General features: G+C 43.0%; 1 long non-coding RNA gene across 1 annotated transcript; it reads right to left on the bottom strand.

The window, feature by feature from the left end:
• Positions 1-4,583: 4,583 nt before the first annotated feature.
• LOC129644080 (uncharacterized) lies at positions 4,584-18,648 on the bottom strand. The gene is made up of 5 exons (XR_008710731.1): positions 18,579-18,648; positions 17,791-17,874; positions 15,592-15,698; positions 5,450-5,537; positions 4,584-4,922 (listed from the first exon to the last, which is right to left on the bottom strand). It is a non-coding gene; the product is annotated as an uncharacterized LOC129644080 (long non-coding RNA).
• Between the last annotated feature and the right edge of the window lie 478 nt (positions 18,649-19,126).

Genomic DNA, 19,126 nt, shown 5'->3' on the forward strand with positions numbered 1-19,126 from the left:
CAGATTCTTTACCTACTGTGCCACCTGGGAAGCCCCACAAGAAGATTGAGGGCTTCTTAATCTGGGCTGGACCACTTATCCCAGTGACTCCAGGTAGGTATGATATTGGGAGTTTGAGGAAATTGTGTCCCACCCCATAAGACAGAATTCTAGCTTCAAGATGTAATAACCAGCCTCTTTCCCTCTGGTCAGCCCAAGACCAGAACAGAGGCTAACTGGTGAACCAGCTAGCAATTTATAAACCCCAAATTCCCTTTTTTCCCCTGTTGTGAAGAATAATAATTTATGATCTTAAGAAATGCTCTGTGCTTTGATTATAGCATCAGGGTTATGCAATTCAAGCCTATTATTTACTGCCAGTTTCTAGTGAATAATAAAGGCAAAGGAGCTTTATTCAAACCACTAATGCTTGCATTCATTATTAGAGCTTTAAACAGCACCCTAATTAATTGGCTTATGGTTCTTCTTTGAACTTCTTACCATATATACGTCACACATACACACACACACACACACACACACACACACACACACAGTAGCTCTCACTGTCAGGGTCCCAGCTAACACCTCTGTAGTTTTCTGCCTGGTACTCAGCACATGTCTGAACGAGTTTGAAGCCCTGTGGCAAATGCTGTCATGGTCTTCATTTGTAAAGTTTCTAGAAACTTCTTGGAGGACAACTTAATGGTATAAATCAAAGCTGAAAATTCAAATGCCCTTTGACCCACCAGTTTTATGGGCAAAATTTTGATTCCAGATATTTGAGGATTTTGTACATACAAAGGATATTTATTAAAACAAATGAATTGCTACCCTGGTTAAATAAAACATGCCACAGGCATCTCATGAAACAGCATCATATATACTGATATGGAATCATCTCCAAGATATATTGCTAAAGAAGAAGACCAAAGAAGAAGAAGAAGCCAGTATGACTGGCTCTTAAGAATTGAAGAGAGACCTAACAGTTTTGTATCTTTGGGGTTTTGTACACTGTTCAGTTCAGTTCAGTTCAGTCACTCAGTCGTGTCCAACTCTTTGCAACCCCATGAATTGCAGCACACCAGGCCTCCCTGTCCATCACCAACTCCCGGAGTTCACTCAGACTCACGTCCATCGAGTCAGTGATGCCACCCAGCCATCTCATCCTCTGTCGTCCCCTTCTTCTCCTGCCCCCAATCCCTCCCAGCATCAGAGTCTTTTCCAATGAGTCAACTCTTCGCATGAGGTGGCCAAAGTACTGGAGTTTCAGCTTTAGCATCATTCCTTCCAAAAAAATCCCAGGGCTGATCTCCTTCAGAATGGACTGGTTGGATCTCCTTGCAGTCCAAGGGACTCGCAAGAGTCTTCTCCAACACCACAGTCCAAAAGCATCAATTCTTTGACGCTCAGCCTTCTTCACAGTCCAACTCTCACATCCATATATGACCACAGGAAAAACCATAGCCTTGACTAGACGGACCTTTGTTGGCAAAGTAATGTCTCTGCTTTTGAATATACTATCTAGGTTGGTCATAACTTTCCTTCCAAGGAGTAAGCGTCTTTTAATTTCATGGCTGCAGTCACCATCTGCAGTGATTTTGGAGCCCAGAAAAATAAAGTCTGCCACTGTTTCCACTGTTTCCCCATCTATTTCCCATGAAGTGATGGGACTGGATGCCATGACCTTGTACACTGTAGATGCATTATTTATTCAAAATAATAATGAGAAGAAGAAAATTCCTATGAAATAACACATTGAGGTGCTGAGCTAAAATAGGAAGTACGGACTGGAAAAGCTATTTTACAACACAGTCTTTGAGACCTTGAGAATACCGAGTATAGCATCAATAGTACCAAGAGCTTCTGGTTTATTCATTTGCATCATTCAACACATCTGGATGCAAACTATATAAAAGGTCTTTAAAATTCAAAGACATGTGACTCAGTCTCATCAAATATCTAGAAAAAGACAGACACTATAAGGTATCTAGACATATGATAAAGGTATAGTAACAAAAACACTGTAGTATTGGCTCAGAAATAAGCAAAGAGAACAAGAAAATCTGCTACAAAGGACAAAAATTCATGACCTGTATTTAGAAACTTAGTTCATAAAAAATGTCATTTCAACTTGGGAGAATAGATGAACAGACTATTAACCAATAAACAGTATAGACCAATTTGACATTCAGTATGGAAAAAATAAGAAAATTAGGTAATACTCTGAACATACACAAAATTAAATTCCAAGTAACTTTAAGAGTTAAATGGAAAAAGTAAACCTGCAGAATAACAAAAATATAAAATAAAATATGGATATGCATACGGATGGTCTTCCTGAGAAAGATACAAACCAAAAACAAAGAATGACACATTTGACTACACAAAAATATAAAATTTCTTATAATTAAAAACACAACAAGCAAAATTTTTAAATGAAGCAGAGAAAACTATACATATTTGTTGTCTGTGTGACTAAGGATTATTCTTCAAATTATACAAAGAATTCTTACTGACGCATGAGGAAAAAAAATTTTCTAAATACAAAAATATGTCAAGAGTATGTAGAATCAGATATCCAGACTTCTTCTTTTATGCTTCCCTGTAGAAAAGAAATGCTTGGCATTTATGCATGAGGAGGTATGCAAAATTATATTCATTGTGACACAGTTGTTACAAAATACTGGCAGAGATGGGGAATATCCATCAATAGCAGGGGTTAACTAAACTGTATTACACCCGTATTCTGCAGCAGTTATACTCTCTGTAGAGATGGACCCATACACATAAACTCACATGGAAATATTTTCAAGATAAATTGTTAGTGAAAAAGTCTGGACTGACTCCCAGCAGACTGATAACAAGATGAGGAATGAGAATAGGAGAGCTGAATCAAGAGAGCCTTTTGGTTTATCTGCATTACTTTTAATTTTCACAATGATATTATTTTCATATATAATCAGTTCTTGAAGCTTTGGCTTCAAGATGGGGGAAGGTGGTGAAGGTGTGGTCAAGAAAGTTGTCATGGAGGAACTTACATCTGAGGGAGGTCTTGAAAGATGAGAGTGTTTGACCAAGCAGACATGATAGATGCTGAACTGTGGGGCAAGAGGTGGGGTGGATCCTGTATTAATATTTCCAGTATTAATAGAATATGGAAAAGGCATTCTAATCAAAGGAGAGAACCTGGGCAAGAGACAGAAGGGTGTGAAGCAGAGGGGTGTGAAGCATTAGAGGAACTATACATTATTCCACATGGTACTATTCATGTGTTTGAACACAGGAAAATGGAAGAATAAAAGATAATTCTGGAAATGTAAATCAGATTAAGTAGTCTGAGCCATGATCCTTTGAGAATGGGGAGCTATTGAAATATTGTAAACAGGGAAGAAAATTACATGCATTGTGAGGAGATGGAATACCAGGAAGACTGGGTATTGGTACAATAGCTCAGTTAGGACATTATTATTTCACTGGCCCAGGAGAGAGACAATAAGAGGCTTAACTAAGGCAGAATCCAGAAGGATAAAGAGGAGGCAGCTTCTAGACGGGTTTCAGAACTAGACTCAACAAAGCTGGTAACTGGATATGGAAGGTGAGGAAGCTGGGGAGCCCAAAAGGACCCCATATTTAAGGTTTAGGTGACAATAGGTTGATGACTCCATTCACCAAGGGTTTTAGGAGGAACAAAGAAAAGGTGATGAATTCAGCTCTGGATATGCTGAGTCTGAGGTTCTTAGGCAAAGCTTCATGGAGCTGTCCAGAGGTTTACAAGAATCTGAAGTTTAAGGAAAAGGTCCAGGCTGGAAGTATGTGTTTGAAAGGAGAAGGTGTGCATCGGAGCTTCACTGAAAAGTTTCTCAACTGCCGCACGACCTTCCTCACCTCTCTCTAAGAAAGAGATTCTGATATGCCCTCCTCACCAAAGGACCATGTCAGAGTCTCCAAGAGGACAAGCAGATCTTTCCTCAAAAGGCCCCATAGATGATCCTAACTCAATCCTTGGGGAGAACCACTGACAGTAAGAAGAAAGGGAATCAGACAGAGGCTGAGAGATACTCCATTCAGTGGATGGACAGAGTACACACCCGTGAAAAGAGCCCTGGACAAGCCCTCACTGAGAATTCAGGAAGCTCTGTATGCCCATGGAACAGGGAACTAGCTCAGACAGACATTCATTTCTACTGCTACTGTGTTCGTGGTCTTGTACCATGACCCCACCTCTCCTCAGCTATGATAGTCTCACGTGTCAACGTGGCTAGGACATAATCCCCATTCAATCAAACATTAATCTAGATCTTGCTGTGGATGCATATTTTCAGATGTAATTAACATCTGCCCTCAGTTGACTAGGCCAGCTAATCTGGGTGGGCCTGCTTCAGTCAGTCAAAGGCCTCACGAGTGGCAAGGTTTCTGAGAAGTTCTACCTATGACCCCAGTGTCAGCTCATAGCAGAGACTCCCAGACTGGGTACCCTGATAGCCGACTTGCCAAGCTATGTCCCCCTTCACCTGGTCTCTCCACCCTCGCTTTCCCCTCCCCACTCCTTCCAGATTGGAACAGAAGGACAAAGAAGGCTAGAAGAGGAATTTATTTCACAAAATAAATGAAACAGATAGATTACCTGATCAATTCAAATGTTTTTGAAAGGAGCACTTCAGATATTTGTTTCTTATAAGAAACCATACAATATTCTGATTTACGCATGATGTTGCCCCAATTTCTTACCCCTTCTCCATACATAGCACAGTTCAAGGATAGCTGATGTTTATAGCATGGTCCTGAAGTACAATCTCAAAGTACTTGTGTGATTAGCCAAGAAGTCTTCAAGTGTGTTTGTCCTTCAGAGCAGGCAGCAGGCTTGGTGTGGAGGAGGTTGCCAGGAGTAAGACGCCTACCTGTGGAAGCTTCTGTATGCTTCCCAAATATTGGCCATCAACCTGTCATTCATTCAGTTTAACAAACATTTATCAGATACTTACAATATACGGCTGATAATCAAAGTTAGGAATTGCCAGTGTCAGCATCATTAATGGGATCAGTAAAGATGGGACAGATAAGCAATGGTGAGTCCCAGAAAGCACATTAATTCAAAGACATCTTGGCCCATTGCATCACCCCATCATGCAGATTGATTTGTTTTAGCAAAGAGTGAGGAGGAAAGAGAAGCTCCAACAAGTCAGACTGGAGGTAAAGGAGGGAACTGGGCCATACAGGGGTCAGTGTCTCTGCATGTCAGCATCCTCCTCTCTGCCCCCTCTCCCCTGGGAACTCATCAGTGGGAGGCAAACAGCTCAGCAAGGACCAAGTGCAAGAGACCAATTTGAATGCCCCCAACCTCAAGATGTGGCCTAAGCAATGCAGTCATACTGTGGAACTCACCCTTCAGCAACTGAACGTCTCCAGGGAACCCTCGGTTAACCAGAGTTACCAGGCCACCCTCCCTGAAACCCTGCTGTCCACTCACCATCTTGCAGATGGCCAGCATTCAGGAGTGCTGATTTATCAGAACTGAACTGAATTCAGTCCTGGGTTGGTTGTACCTGGCATCATGCCTAGAGGGAAAAAGGAAAAGTGTCAAAAGGAAGAAAAGGAAACAAATATTAGTTGATCTTTTGCTATAGGCCTCACTTTTCCATATACAATATCTCATCTCAACCTACAACCACTCTGGGAGCATCACATTTAAACCCCACTTGATGTGCATGGACCTGGGAAACAGGAATGTTAAGTCCTGGCCTTAGATCATGTAGTTGACTCATGGCAGAGGGGAGTTTTGAACCCAGGACCCTATAGTTTCAAAGATCCTGACTTCTTCCCCAATTATACTGGACTGTAGGCTGACTTAGCACAAGACTGTCAATAGACACTAAGAACCCTTGATGTCCCGACATCCGGGGTAGAAAACCAAACAGATGTATCTCAGCTTCATGGAGTTTACAGTGATCAGACAAGTATATTTTTAGTGGTTTTATTTTAAGTTTGTTTATTTATTTTTGGCTGCAGTGGGTCTTCAGTGCTATGCATGGGCTTTTCCTAGTTGTGTTGAGTGAGGGCTTCTCTTGTTGCAGAACACAGGCTCTAGGCAGCACGTGGGCTCAGTAGTCACAGCTGGAGGACTCTAGAGTACAAACTCAGTAGTTGTGGAGCAGGGGTTTAGCTGCTCCTCAGCATGTGGGATCTTCCTAGACCAGGAATGGAACCCATGTCCCCTGCATGGGCAGGCAGATTCTTAATCACTGGACCACCAGGGAAGTCCCAAACAAGAATTATGGTACTGGTTGGACACCGGATGGACCAGGAGAGCTTTACAAACTCCTAATGCCTGGATCCACCCACTGGATCCTGACTTGACTGGTCTGGGCCGTAGCCTGAACATCAGGATGTCTTAAATCTTCCCAGATGATTCTGATGTGCAGCCAAGGTTGCAAACCACTAGATGAACGGGACTTTGGAAGTGGTTAGAGATGTCATCCAGTTGCAGAAAATCATCAAAGGGGAAGTGGTGGTTGAGATGGGCAGTAAAAGCTGGCAGTGTGGGGGAGACCATCTAGGGAAAGGGAAGAGCAGGGCGAGATGTGACAGCAGGGGGCATGGACCCATCCATGGCATCCCATGTACTGGGGTAACAAGGAAGCACACGCTAGCTGAGAGGCAATTGAGAGGTGGTGGGGTACTGCTCTCATTTTGTGTCTAATTCTGAACCCGGGCTATAACTACACGCATAGCCAAGACCACTGTCCAGTTAGAAAAGCACCAACTCACAAAACCTGTGAATCATCAAGTTCTAAATCCCTAGCAGGCAACACATTTGGGAGTCACAGCTGCTGCCTGAACAAAAGAAAGAAAAAAATAACTGCTCCCTTCAAGCCTCCGTGACCGTGCAACGTCATCCACCAAATCATTTCAAATTGTCTCCTTTTCATAACACTGGGTCCAAAGATACGAGCTGCATCCAAGCTGGCCTTGGTCCCCAAGTGCATCCTTTTGCTGGTAAAACCTTGACCAAGAGCCAACCTGGCCCTCACTGTCCCCCACAATCTGTGCCAGCTAGAAGTGAAGAGATGACTCTATTCAGTCAGCATAGCAAACGCTTCCTTCCTTCCCTGCTAGGCTCTCTGGCTGATCTAATAATTAAAGTGACATAAGACAGATACACAGGAGAAAAACAAATTTTGTACAGTGGGAGCCTTGTAAAAATATGAGATTCCCAGCAGTCAGGTAATTGAGGTTTAAACACCTTCCTGAGCTAAGGAGGAGGGAGGAGGGACCTGGGCTTCAATGGGGGAAGAAGATAATTCTCAGGAAGATGGGAAGAATCAAGGTTTGGGAACAAATGTTTTGCCACACCATGCAGATGAGTCTTTTGGATATAAAATTCCTCTCTGCTAATAGCTCTCTTCCTGGTACAGGCCTCTATCTAAATTCTTTTAAGCAGTTAAAGGGGAGGTAAAAAGCTCTTCCTGAGTCTGTGTGCATGCATGGTAAGTCGCTTCAGTCGTGTCTAAATTGGTGGGACCCCATGGACTGTAGCCCGCCAGGCTCCTCTGTCCTTGGGATTCTCCAGGCAAGAATATTGGAGTGGGTTGCCATTTCCTCCTCCATGGGATCTTTCCAACCCAGGCTTTAAAACTGCATCTCTTATGTCTCCTGCATTGGCAGGTGGGTTCTTTACCACTAGTGCCACCTGGGAAGACCCTTCCTGAGTCTGCTGGGCCCCCATTGTCTTTAGCTGAAAATAATCCACATGGCAAAGTGGCACCTTCTGGGGCGGCTCATTCTGTCCCCCCATTTCCTATTCAGCTGGTGTGGCTGCCACCCTTAAAGGCCTGCAAGGCTGCTGTTCTTTATTAGGAGAGGAAGAACACCCTCCTGACATCCATCTTAGGAAGAGGTGTCCAGAACATCACCTCTCAAACTTTCATGTACATTTGAATGCCCTGATGGTGGTGGTTTAGTCACTAAGTTCTGTCCAACTCTTGCGACCCCATGGGCTGTAGCCCTCCAGGTTCTTCTGTCCATGGGATTCTCCAGGCAAGAATATTGGAGTGGATTTCCTTCTCCAGGGGGATCTTCCTGACCCAGGAATCAAACCCAGGTCTCCTGCATTGCAGGCATATTCTTTACCAACTGGGCTACAAGGGAATGTCCTGAGGACTTGGTTAAATGCAGATTCAGATTCCGAAGGTCTCAGATGGGACCTGAGTTTCTACATCTCCAGCCAGCTCCTGGTTGATGCTAATCTGCCAGTCCCTGGACCACACTTTGAGTAGCTGGGGGCCGAAGCAGTGTTTCTCAGGCTTGGGACTCAGTTAACAGGCAGTCTTTATCTGTCAAAAGGTGTTCAAGCAGTTTGGCAATTTTCAGAAATAAAGTGACAGAATGATCTGATTTATATGAACTGTGATATTAACTATGATTTTCACAAAAATCATTCTATTTTTCAAGTTTGTCCATGTCTGGTAAGGGTGTTATTGCTTTTTTCCCCCTAGTTACTCCTCACGTCACTTTTCAATCATCTAACCCTCAGTTTGGAGGGCACAGCTCAACTTGACTAACATCTTTTCTCATGTGGGAAAAATGGCTATGTTTGTCATATATGCATTTTTTTCATCATACTGTGTCACCATATTCCCAAAAATGGATCGAGGACTCCAAAGTAGTTCATTGGAGCATAAAAATAAGGATAGAAATAGTTATGTAAATACTGTGATTCAAAATGTTATATATATATATATATATATATATATATAGCAAACAAGACTCAAATGAGAGCTTGGTTCTGTGGTTCCAGCAGCTAACCAGGCAGGTGAACCCATCAGATGACAACTGCAAGTAAGCAGCACAAAGAGAAAGCATCTGAAATTCAGCTATCAGGTCACCCTTCCCTCAGAAGACATCATCTTTTACAAAATTTGTCAGAGGAGAGCATAAAGCTTTACCTTTACTTCAGAGCACAGAGGGAAACTCCTTTTGCCTTCTATGGTAAAACCCTTCTATCTTTTTTAAAAACAAATATACAAAATAATACATTTCAACACAAAATGTGTACTGGAATGCACAATTTTTTGTACACAATGTACTAAATGTGTACTGGAATGCACAATTAACAAATGTGGCCCAAAGCTGAAGAAGAGTTAGAGTTATCAGCCATAGAATCACGATTCAAAGTTGTATGCCCCACACAGCAAAAAATGGATCAAACTATACTTTCACCAAAATGTGTATTAAACCAGTTTAATTATAAATACTCTGCTTAGAGGGAAAACAAGAGTAAACATCAGGATATGATTCTTGAGGTGAAAAGCCTACATGATCTTTGAGTTTGTAAGTGGGCATCTTCAGTTGGGCAATACCACCAATGAAAAGAATATGAATCAGCTCTATGCTTATGTGAAATAAAGTTTGTTTTTTTTTTAAATGCCCTGTACGTTTTTATTCTCTTTGTTACTAAAAACCTTTGCTACAGAAAAGACTCAATTTTGAAATGATTATTTTGTTCCTGGTGAGGTAGACCAAGAAAGATGTGCTTGAGTCATGCTGACAAAACAGCTATGTGGCCAGGGAGGCCTTTGCCGGGCAAATAGAAATGTGCATATGCACACTGCATCATTCAGAGAGAAACTCGATAGTCACCAACATTTATTCTACAAATATTTAATGAGTACCTACACTATGTCAGGCACTGTCGCAGGTGCATAGGATCCTGAGCAAACAAAGCAAAGTTTCCTATCCTACTAAAGCTTACCTTCTAGCAGAAAAAGACACATTTTAACAGTGACTGGAAGATGACCAAGGATAGCATCATTATGGGGACGAAATAGAGCAGTGCAAGGGAGGTCAAGAACACAAGGGGGCTTCCCTGATGGCCCAGTGGCTAAGACTCCACGCTCCCAATGCAGGGGGTCCAGGTTTGATCCCTGGTCAGGAAACTGGATCCCCCGTGCCGCAAGTAAGGATCTTGTGTGCCACAACGAAGATCGAAGATCCTGAGTCCTGCAACTAAGACCCGGCACAGCCAAATAAATAAATAAAATTTTTAAGAAAAGGATGAGGAGGAGCATGGAAGTTGGGGTTTTAAATAGGATGATCAGAGTCAGCCTCTCTGAGAAGCTGGCATTTGAGCAAAGACCATGGAGAGATACCTGAAGGAAGAGAGTTCTAGACTTGTTTAGAATGTTCAAGGACAGCGGTGAAGTATGTGTAGCTAGAGGAGAGCTAGTGAGGAGGCTTATGGAAGTCAAAGTCAGGGAGGAGATGAGTAGGGAGAAGAAGTAGTTCATATGTGTTCCTATAAAAATTTCTGGTTGACCCTTAGTGAAATGAGAACCAATGGCAGGGCAACACATAACTGGCAAAATCTGGCTGCTAAAATGACCATTCCATCCGCTGTGTTGAAAACAGACTTTAGGGAGGTAATGACACAAATAAGGTATTTTGGTCAGCTGTTGCTGCATAACAAACAAGTTCAAAAATCTCAGCTATACAAACGGTATGCATTTATTTAGCTCATGTGTCATGAGTCATTGTTGGGGAGATCTGTTAATCCAGATTGGATCCAGCTGGGGTGGCCCCACTGGTCTAGCCTGCTGTACCTCCCATCCTTCTCTGGGACCAGCAGGCTAGACCTGGAATTTTCTTTTCATGAGAATCACTGACATGTAGATGGTATTGTAAGCCATAATATTGATTTAACAAAAAAGTTACATATCAAAATTGTGGCCACCAAGTATAGAGTTTCTCGGTGTGACATGTTAAGCATGAACAGTAAATACTCTGACTCATCAAAACACTCTGTCAAGGAGAAAGGAGCTCACATAGTTTTGCTTTTTTTTTTTAACGGTTGATATGATTTTTTTCACTTTATGACTCTGGATTCCAGTAGAAACGTTTTCTATAACTAATCATTTCAACTGTGTTGCTCAAGGTATTATCACAGGTGCACCTTCCATGTCTTGAACATCCTGAAGCTATCACTTCAGAGCTGAAATGCCATAATTCTTAATATTGGAAATGAAACATCAGATTTTTAAGAAACAAACAGTTGTGAGGACAACTCCATCCCTGCAAGTAACTATTTGTCTAAACAATTTCTCTAGCCTTCTGATAGAAACATATGGCTTATTAATAGACATATTAAAAACCCTATCTGAAAATTACAAAAGAATGTGAAGAAAACTGACAAATAAAACCAAAGAATACATGAGGAATCCATTCCCCATCATCCTCCTTGTTGAAACATCCCTGTTTTCACAGTAGGACTAATTGACAAGCGGGCTGATGGGCACCAAGACGATAATGAGAAAAAGCCCTGTAACTTGAGGTTCTTGTCCTTCCTTTTCAGATATTCAGAACTATCTGACAGAGTCACCCTACACGTCCCTCCATTACCAAACACATAATTATGAGTAAGGGTTTTCAAATTTAGGAGAAATACAAACCCAAAAGCAGTAGATTACAGGGGATTTCATTTGTGCCCCAAACTCTCCCCCACTGAATAGATACATTATACATGTCTGTATATGGATATGGACATACATTAGTGATGGATGGTAGACTATATCATGTCTCTTGCCGAGACAAAACTATTGTTTCGCATTTCAAATGCATTTTCACTTTCCTTTTAAAAAAAAACTGTGTTACCCCTTTTTTCTATGAAAATGGTGGTCCATAGACATATCAAATGGCTTATAGGTTGTCGAATACTAAAAAATACATGCCAAGAAGCTGAAAATAAACCCAATTCAGTCACTCACCTACCACCTACCTACCACTCACCTACCAGTCAGGTTATACTAAGTACTTTTGACAGATAGGCCCAGAAGAAGTAGGAGAGGCTTTCCATTTGAAGGGAAAAAAAGTTATTCCCAATAATTTTCAGTCCACAATACCCAGCGGTGCCAATAAGCCAAGCTAGTTATAAGAAAGATGAAATAAGTACAGCCATAAAAACAGTGACCCATCCACATTAAAAAGAAAACACACACACACACAACTCCATTTAACAGCTCAATTGAGATGACCTCTGGCCATCACACTTGTTCCAATGACAGCTCCTGCCTCCAACACCCACTAGACTTGGCCTTCCCCCGCGGCCTGGAAATGACAAGGGAATGGTGAGCTTTCTCTCTCGAGGCGTCAGCATTTCATAAGCACTTATGGTGGCTCTCACCTCAAAAGAGCTCCTGCTCTGAGGGGTGAACTTTTCTCCAGCACATGTAATTAGCCCATTGATGCATCTCCCACAGTGTTCTGATCCTCTGGAGGGAAGCATTAGGAGGTCAAGTTCAAGCGAGGAAGGCAGGTAGCACAGCTGCCGAAGAAGAGAACGAGCCCTCTCTGGAGAGGGGGCTGGACCCCTGAGGGTCTCTGAACAAACACTGATGCCCTGGGAGACAGGACCATCGTTCGAACCTGATGGGCTGTGACTAAAGCGTTGACAGGGGTGGGGTGGAGGACAGAGAGTGCGTGATTAGGCAGACTCCTCCCCTTCTGCCTTTCCCAGGAATTCTGAGCCAGGTGAGGGCAGAGCCGGTGGTGACGGGAGAAAAAACAGGGGAGAGGAAAACCCAAAGCTCTGATAGGACCCACCCCTGAAGGATGTCAGAGTCATTGAGGGTATGGGGGGGTGCTGTTGTTTCAACATAGTAAATGTTAATTAAACACAATTACAAGAAGCCATACCCAACCACACCTGAAATCTCAGTTGATTGAAGATGAGCAAGAAATCTTCTTGCTCAGCTAAGCAAGGGCTTCCCAGGTGGTGCTAGTGGTAAAGAACCCGTGTGCCAATACAGGAGACATAGGAGACATAAGAGAGCCTGGGTCCACTTGAAGAGGGCATGGCAACCCACTCCAGTGTTCTTGCCTGGAGAATCCCATGGACAGAGGAGCCTGGTGGGCTGCAGACCATGGGGTCACAGAGAGTTGGACACGACTGAAGCAATTTAGCATGTAGCCAAGCAAAGTTGAGTTAACATAGCCACACAGAGGAGAGGGATGCTGGGACTGAGTGCCTTCACCAGTTGAGCTGTTCCCGAGTGTTCCATGTGTTTCTCTGTTCTAGATAGCTCAGAAACAGGAGGATTTAGCACTGCTGCAGAACACAGAGAACCACAACTTGAGTTTCTCAAGTTTTGAAGCTGAATTTTTATGCTTTTGAGAGTTCTGATCCAATTTCAACACTTCAGTCCCTTCCCTGTTCAGGAATTTGGGGAAGAAAATGAATACACATCCTGACTCCCTCACAGACACCCTGATTGTGCTTCACAGGTCAGTTTCCTGTGAGGAGAGTAGACAGCCCCACTCCAGGGAGAGACAGAACCACACATGTGTATAAAACATGGGAGTGACCATAGGACCCAGCAAACATTCAAGAATAGACTTGCCCTCTGAGACACCACCTGTGAAACCCATACATAATGCATGAGTTCAGCCATCTGTGGAAAGAAACCCAGAGACTGTAAATGTGTGACTAAAAAGATTGGGAATATTCAAAACTCCAATCAAGGGGACCAGAGTGTAATTTTCAAGAAACAAAACCAAACTGTAATTGTAATTTAGAAAAATCAATCCTAATCAATGGTATTGTACCCAGTTTAAGCACAGTCTCTGGAACAGACAGGGAGTGCTTGGCCTGAAGCACATAGAGGGGAAGCCCAGAGGCCCCCATCACTGACTGTTTATTCAGCCCCATCGGGCTTGATGAGAAAGATCCCAAAGCCAGTATCAGCAAGGAGACATGCCCTGCTATGGTACAGGGTTGACACACCAGGCCTGTCCCTAGAGGAACCACGGTGGGTTTCTGAGGGCCTTTGGGGGCCACCACAGGTGGGGAGGAGCCCCATCCCTGATCCACCGAGAAGGGCTCTCCCTTGATAACGCCCACAAACTAGACTTCCCCAAACAGTTTTAAAATTTTGTTTGTTTTTAAAATATTTATCTGTTTATTTTTGGCTGTGCTGGGTCTTCGTTGCCCTGCACAGGTTCTCTCTAGTGGCAGCAAGGGGGCGCTTCTCTCTAGTTGCAGAGTGCCTTCTCATTGCGGTGGCTTCTCTTGTAGTGGAGCACAGGCTCTAGGGCACCCACTCTTCAGTAGCTGCAGCCCAAGGGCTCCAGAACACGGGCTCAGTAGCTGTGGTACACAGGCCCACTTGCCCCATGGTATCTTCCCAGACCAGGGATCAAACCAGGTCCCCTGCATTGCAAGGTGGATTCTTAAGCACTGAACCACCAGAGAAGCCCACATTTAAAAAAATTTTTATTGGAGTGTTGATTTACAGTATTGTATTAGTTTCTACTGTACAACAAAGTGATTCAGTTATACATGTACATATACCCACTCTTTTTTATATATTCTTTTCCCATATAGATCACGACAGAGTATTGAGTAGATATCCCTGTTTTATACAACAGGTTCTTGTTAGTTATCTATTTTTATATATACTAGTATGGAGCATAGCCACTGTAACAAATTACCACCAATTTAGTTGCTTAAGTGAACACAAATTTGTTATCTTATAGTGCTGCATACGTGCATGCTAAGTCACTTCAGTTATGTCCAACTCTTTGCGACCCCATGGACTATAATACACAAGGCTCTTCTGTCCATGGGATTTTTCAGGCAAGAATACTGGAGAGGGTCTTCCTGATCCAGGGATCGAACCCGTATCTCATATTTCCTGCATTTGCAGGCGGGCTCTTTACCACTAGCACCACCTGGGAAGCCCCATATTATAGTGCTAAAGAAGTCCAAAATCACTCTCACTGGCCTAAAGCCAAGGTGCTGGCAGAGTTGATTGCTTCTGGAGGATCAGGAGGAGAGTCTCTGCCATTTTCTGCTTCTTGAAGCAGCCACGCTCCTTGGTTCATCACCCCCTCCCTGCATCACTCCAACATCTTGCGTCTATGATCTTATTTTCTTCTGCTGACTCTGAGCCTCCTGATCATTCCTCTTAGAAGGACCTTGTAATTACATTGGGCCCACAGGATAATCCAGGATCATCTCTCCATCTTGAAATCCTTAATCATATCTGCAGAGTCGAAAGGTAACATCCACGGGTTTCAGGGATGAGGGCCTGGGTGTGTGTGGGAGCCATTGTCAACCAAAACAGCATCACAGCCATGGGTGATGTGAAAGATAAACTGAGGCATATTTAAATTTTAAGAGTATTTGAGTGTGCATGCATGCTAAGATGCTTCAGTCGTATCTGACGCTCTGCAACCCCTATGGGCTTGCAAGGTTCCTCCGTCCATGGGATTCTCCAGGCAAGAATACTGGAATGGGTTGCCATACCCTCCTCCAGGGGATCTTCCTGACCCAGGGATTGAACTTGCCTCTCTTATGTCTCCTGCATTGGCAGGCCAGGTTCTTTACCACTAGTGCCACTGGGGAAGCCCCTCATTTGAGCAAAAATCTCTTTTATTTGGGCAGCACCAAACCAAAAGTGGTTAAATGCTTGGCAGACAAGAGCCTAAGGAAAGACTTACACCAAGAAGGTGCAAAAGCAAAGAAAGGAGACTATTTGATTGGCTATAGCATAAAGTCTGGTTGGTGCTTTGCGACTGACTGTCCCTAGTGTTTCAGTTTTGTAACCAGGAGGTACTTACGGGCTCAGGTCTTGGTTGGCTTACACAGGCTGTCAAGATGTTGGCGCCAGTCTGAAGGCCTCCTTATTTGATTAATGTAACCGCTGGAACAGGAGTAAATGGCACAACTGAAATGCAATTGATCAACCTTAAAGACTGAGCTCCAAAGGTCTGCATTCTAGAAGCCAGAGAACTCTTTGTACCTTAAACCTTGATTTTGATTCAGAAAGAAGGTGCATGTCTGAGGGGCGCTGGCATGAATCCATGTGAGACACAAGTCACCACAGGACATTAGCACAGACCAGCAGAACTCCCAGGACTGGCACAACCTAGGAGAAAATATGAACAGCACCAACAGACACACCAAGCCCCAGCCAGCTCCACATTTATTAACTAGTCATTACTCCAGTACTCTTGCCTGGAAAATCCCATGGACAGAGGAGCGTGGTAGGCTATAGTCCATGGGGTTGCAAAGAGTCGGACACAACTGAGCCACTTCACTTTCACTTTCACTTTCGTTACACTAGATGCTCAAATTAAGGAACATCCAGTATGTTTAGGGTCTGTGTGGGTTTATTTTACAATATATAGGCTGGATGAAAAGCTGTGCTCTACACTGTATTCTTAATTATTCCTTCTCATAACTTTCACAAAGTTACAAGTAAAGATGCCTTTAGATCTTTTTTAAATTAATTTTTATTGGAATATAGTTTCTTTACAATGCTGTGTTAGTTTCTGCTGTACAGCAAAATGAATCAGCTATATATATATATATATATATATATATCCCTTTCCTTTTGGACTTCCTTCCCATTCAGGTCACCATAGTGAGAAAACTCCTTTCAGTTTTGTCAAGCAAGTAACCTGACCAGAGGTCCCAACTAAAGCTGCTGGCCACTATGCCAGGACTTGAGCTCAGGTCAATATGACATTTGATCTATTCTTGTTGGCTGTGACTTACTTTTTGATGTCAGCCATGCTGAGAGGACCTCCATAGCCCAAAATATCTCCCCAATATCTTCACAAGCCTATGATGAAGACCTGCTTCTATCAAGCTTGGCTTCCAAACTGGGTCTGTCTAGATACAGATTTTCCCTCTTTTTAGCTGCATGAAGGTGAACTTAACCTTTCTGAATGTTGGCTTCATCATGTATAATATATAGGCTGTAATCTCGACCTTGCAGGTTATTGTGATTGTAATGAATAAAGTAGAAGTATAGCTAACATGGGAATATAACACTCTATACATAGGAGCTATTTGTTATTGATATTCTTTTCTGAGTTGTGAAACAAGGATAATCACATGCACACAATTTGTGTAAGAATGAGGTAACATGTGTTAACACCTGACACAGCACCTGGAGCATAGAGTATGTTCAGTGATAATTCATTTCCGATGTCCTCCTTCCCCATGTTCTTCACAATCACCTAAAGAACAGCTGTTGGCTCCAGAAATATTATACCAAATGGAAACACTTTGGTGGGAATGTAAGCTGGTGCAGCCACTATGGAACACAGTATGGCAGTCCCTCAAAAAACTAAAAATAGAACTACCATATAATCCAGTAATCCCACTCCTAGGCAGATATCCAGACAAAACTGGAATTCAAAAAGACACATGCACCCCAATGCTCATTGCAGCATTGTTTACAGTAGCCAAGACATAGAAACACCTTAAAGGTCCATCAACAGGTTAATGGATAAAGAAGATATGGTATATATGATTATGTCAATATATATAATGAATATTACTCAGCCATAAAAAAGAATGAAATAATGCCATTTGCAGCAGCATATATGGACCTAGAGATTATCATACTAAATGAAGTAAGACAGAAAGAGAAAGATAAATACCATATGATATCACTTACATGTGGAATCTAAAGTATGACACTAACTTATCTACAAGACAGACTCACAGACATAAAGTATAGACTCATGGTTGCCAAGTGGAAGAGTGGTGGGGGAAGGGATGAATTGGGACTTTGAGATTGGCAGATGCAAACTATTATATATAGGATGGATAAACAACAAGGTCTTACTGGATAGCACAAGGAACTATATTGAATATCCTGTGATAAACTATAATGTAAAAGAATACAAAAAGAATGTATATATACATATAACTGGAGCACTTTGCTGTACAGAAGAAATGAACATAACATTGTAAATCAACTACACTTTAATAAAATAAATTTTTAAACTCTGTAAATCTTTTACCTGAGACCACCCTCTGGTTGGCTCATCAACACAGATTCACTTTTCAGATGAGCTCGTCATCAGCACTGCCTGGAGAGCCTGTCCCTAAGGACACAGGAAAGACTAGGTTTAATGGGCTAGGCCAGGAAGGTATACAAGACAGTATTCGCTAAGGACCTCTTATTAAAGGATCCTGTGAGTAGCAGAAACACAGCATTAAGAAGCTTAAGAAAAGACAGGCAGGATGAAAAATCTGTTGACTCATATAACAGAAAAGCCCAGTGGGTGTATCTGGTAAATATGTCTCGAGCCAGATTCTCCAAAGATGTCGTCAAAAAGTCATGCTCCTCCTCTTGGCTTTGCTGTCTTCCAATTTGTTTCCTTGTCTGAAGACGCTACCCTCTTCTGCTTCTACCCTAGTCCCCAGCTCAGCAAAATGGACAGAGGGAGCCCCTTTCTCAAGAGTTCCAACAAAATGCCTAATTTGGGATTCTCTAGACCTCGGTGGTTCAGCGGTAAAGAATCTGCCTGCAATGCAGGAGCCACAGGAGACACAGGTTCAATCCCTGGTTCAGAAAGGTCCCCCGGAGAAAGACAGGGCAACCCTCTCCAGTATTCTTGCCTGAAGAATCCCATGGACAGAGAAACCTGATGGGCTATGGCCCATAGGGCTGCAAAGAGTCAGACATTACTGAAGCTACTTGGCATGCACGCACACATCAACTTGGCTAGGGTGACTAGCCCTATACAAGACACTGAGGTTGAAGCAATAGAATATGCTGTTGGCCAGGCCGAGGGGACATGCTCACCTTGGCGCTAAAACGCATGGATGCTGAGAAGGCGGGTGAGTTTACACTTCCCATCTGAGCTCCATAGATTGAGTGGATAATGAGTAGCTTACCAAAGAGAGAGAACAGTGCTAAGATTACAAGAAGCAGAAGTAGATGCTGATGAAGCAAAACTTTCCAGAGGACTTGAGACATCAGCAGCCTAGGTTAACTGAGCAACACAAGGTCTCTGGCCGACACAGCAGACCCTAGATATGGGAGGAGAGACTCATGACTTCCAAGCAGCTCTTCTGCTTACAGGTCTTGCCCTGTCTGCCTTTGAGTGAGTGGATTACCACATCCCATCAGTCTTTTCAAACAGTCTCTGGACTACCCATGACTCATTTTCTTTACAACACTCTAGAAGATCTTACATTTTCAGAGTGTGAATCAAGATCTGTCTGGGGTCAAATTCAGATGAACAGCCACTCAACCTTGCCACCCTGTCCTGGACAAGCTGTCATGGGCAAGGAGGAGGGCAGAGAGCTGGTCGTTGACCCCTTTGCTTGAGAAGCCTTGTCTCCCAAGAC

The sequence above is a fragment of the Bubalus kerabau genome, chromosome 2 (assembly GCF_029407905.1).
Source record: "Bubalus kerabau isolate K-KA32 ecotype Philippines breed swamp buffalo chromosome 2, PCC_UOA_SB_1v2, whole genome shotgun sequence".
Lineage (NCBI taxonomy): Eukaryota > Metazoa > Chordata > Mammalia > Artiodactyla > Bovidae > Bubalus > Bubalus kerabau.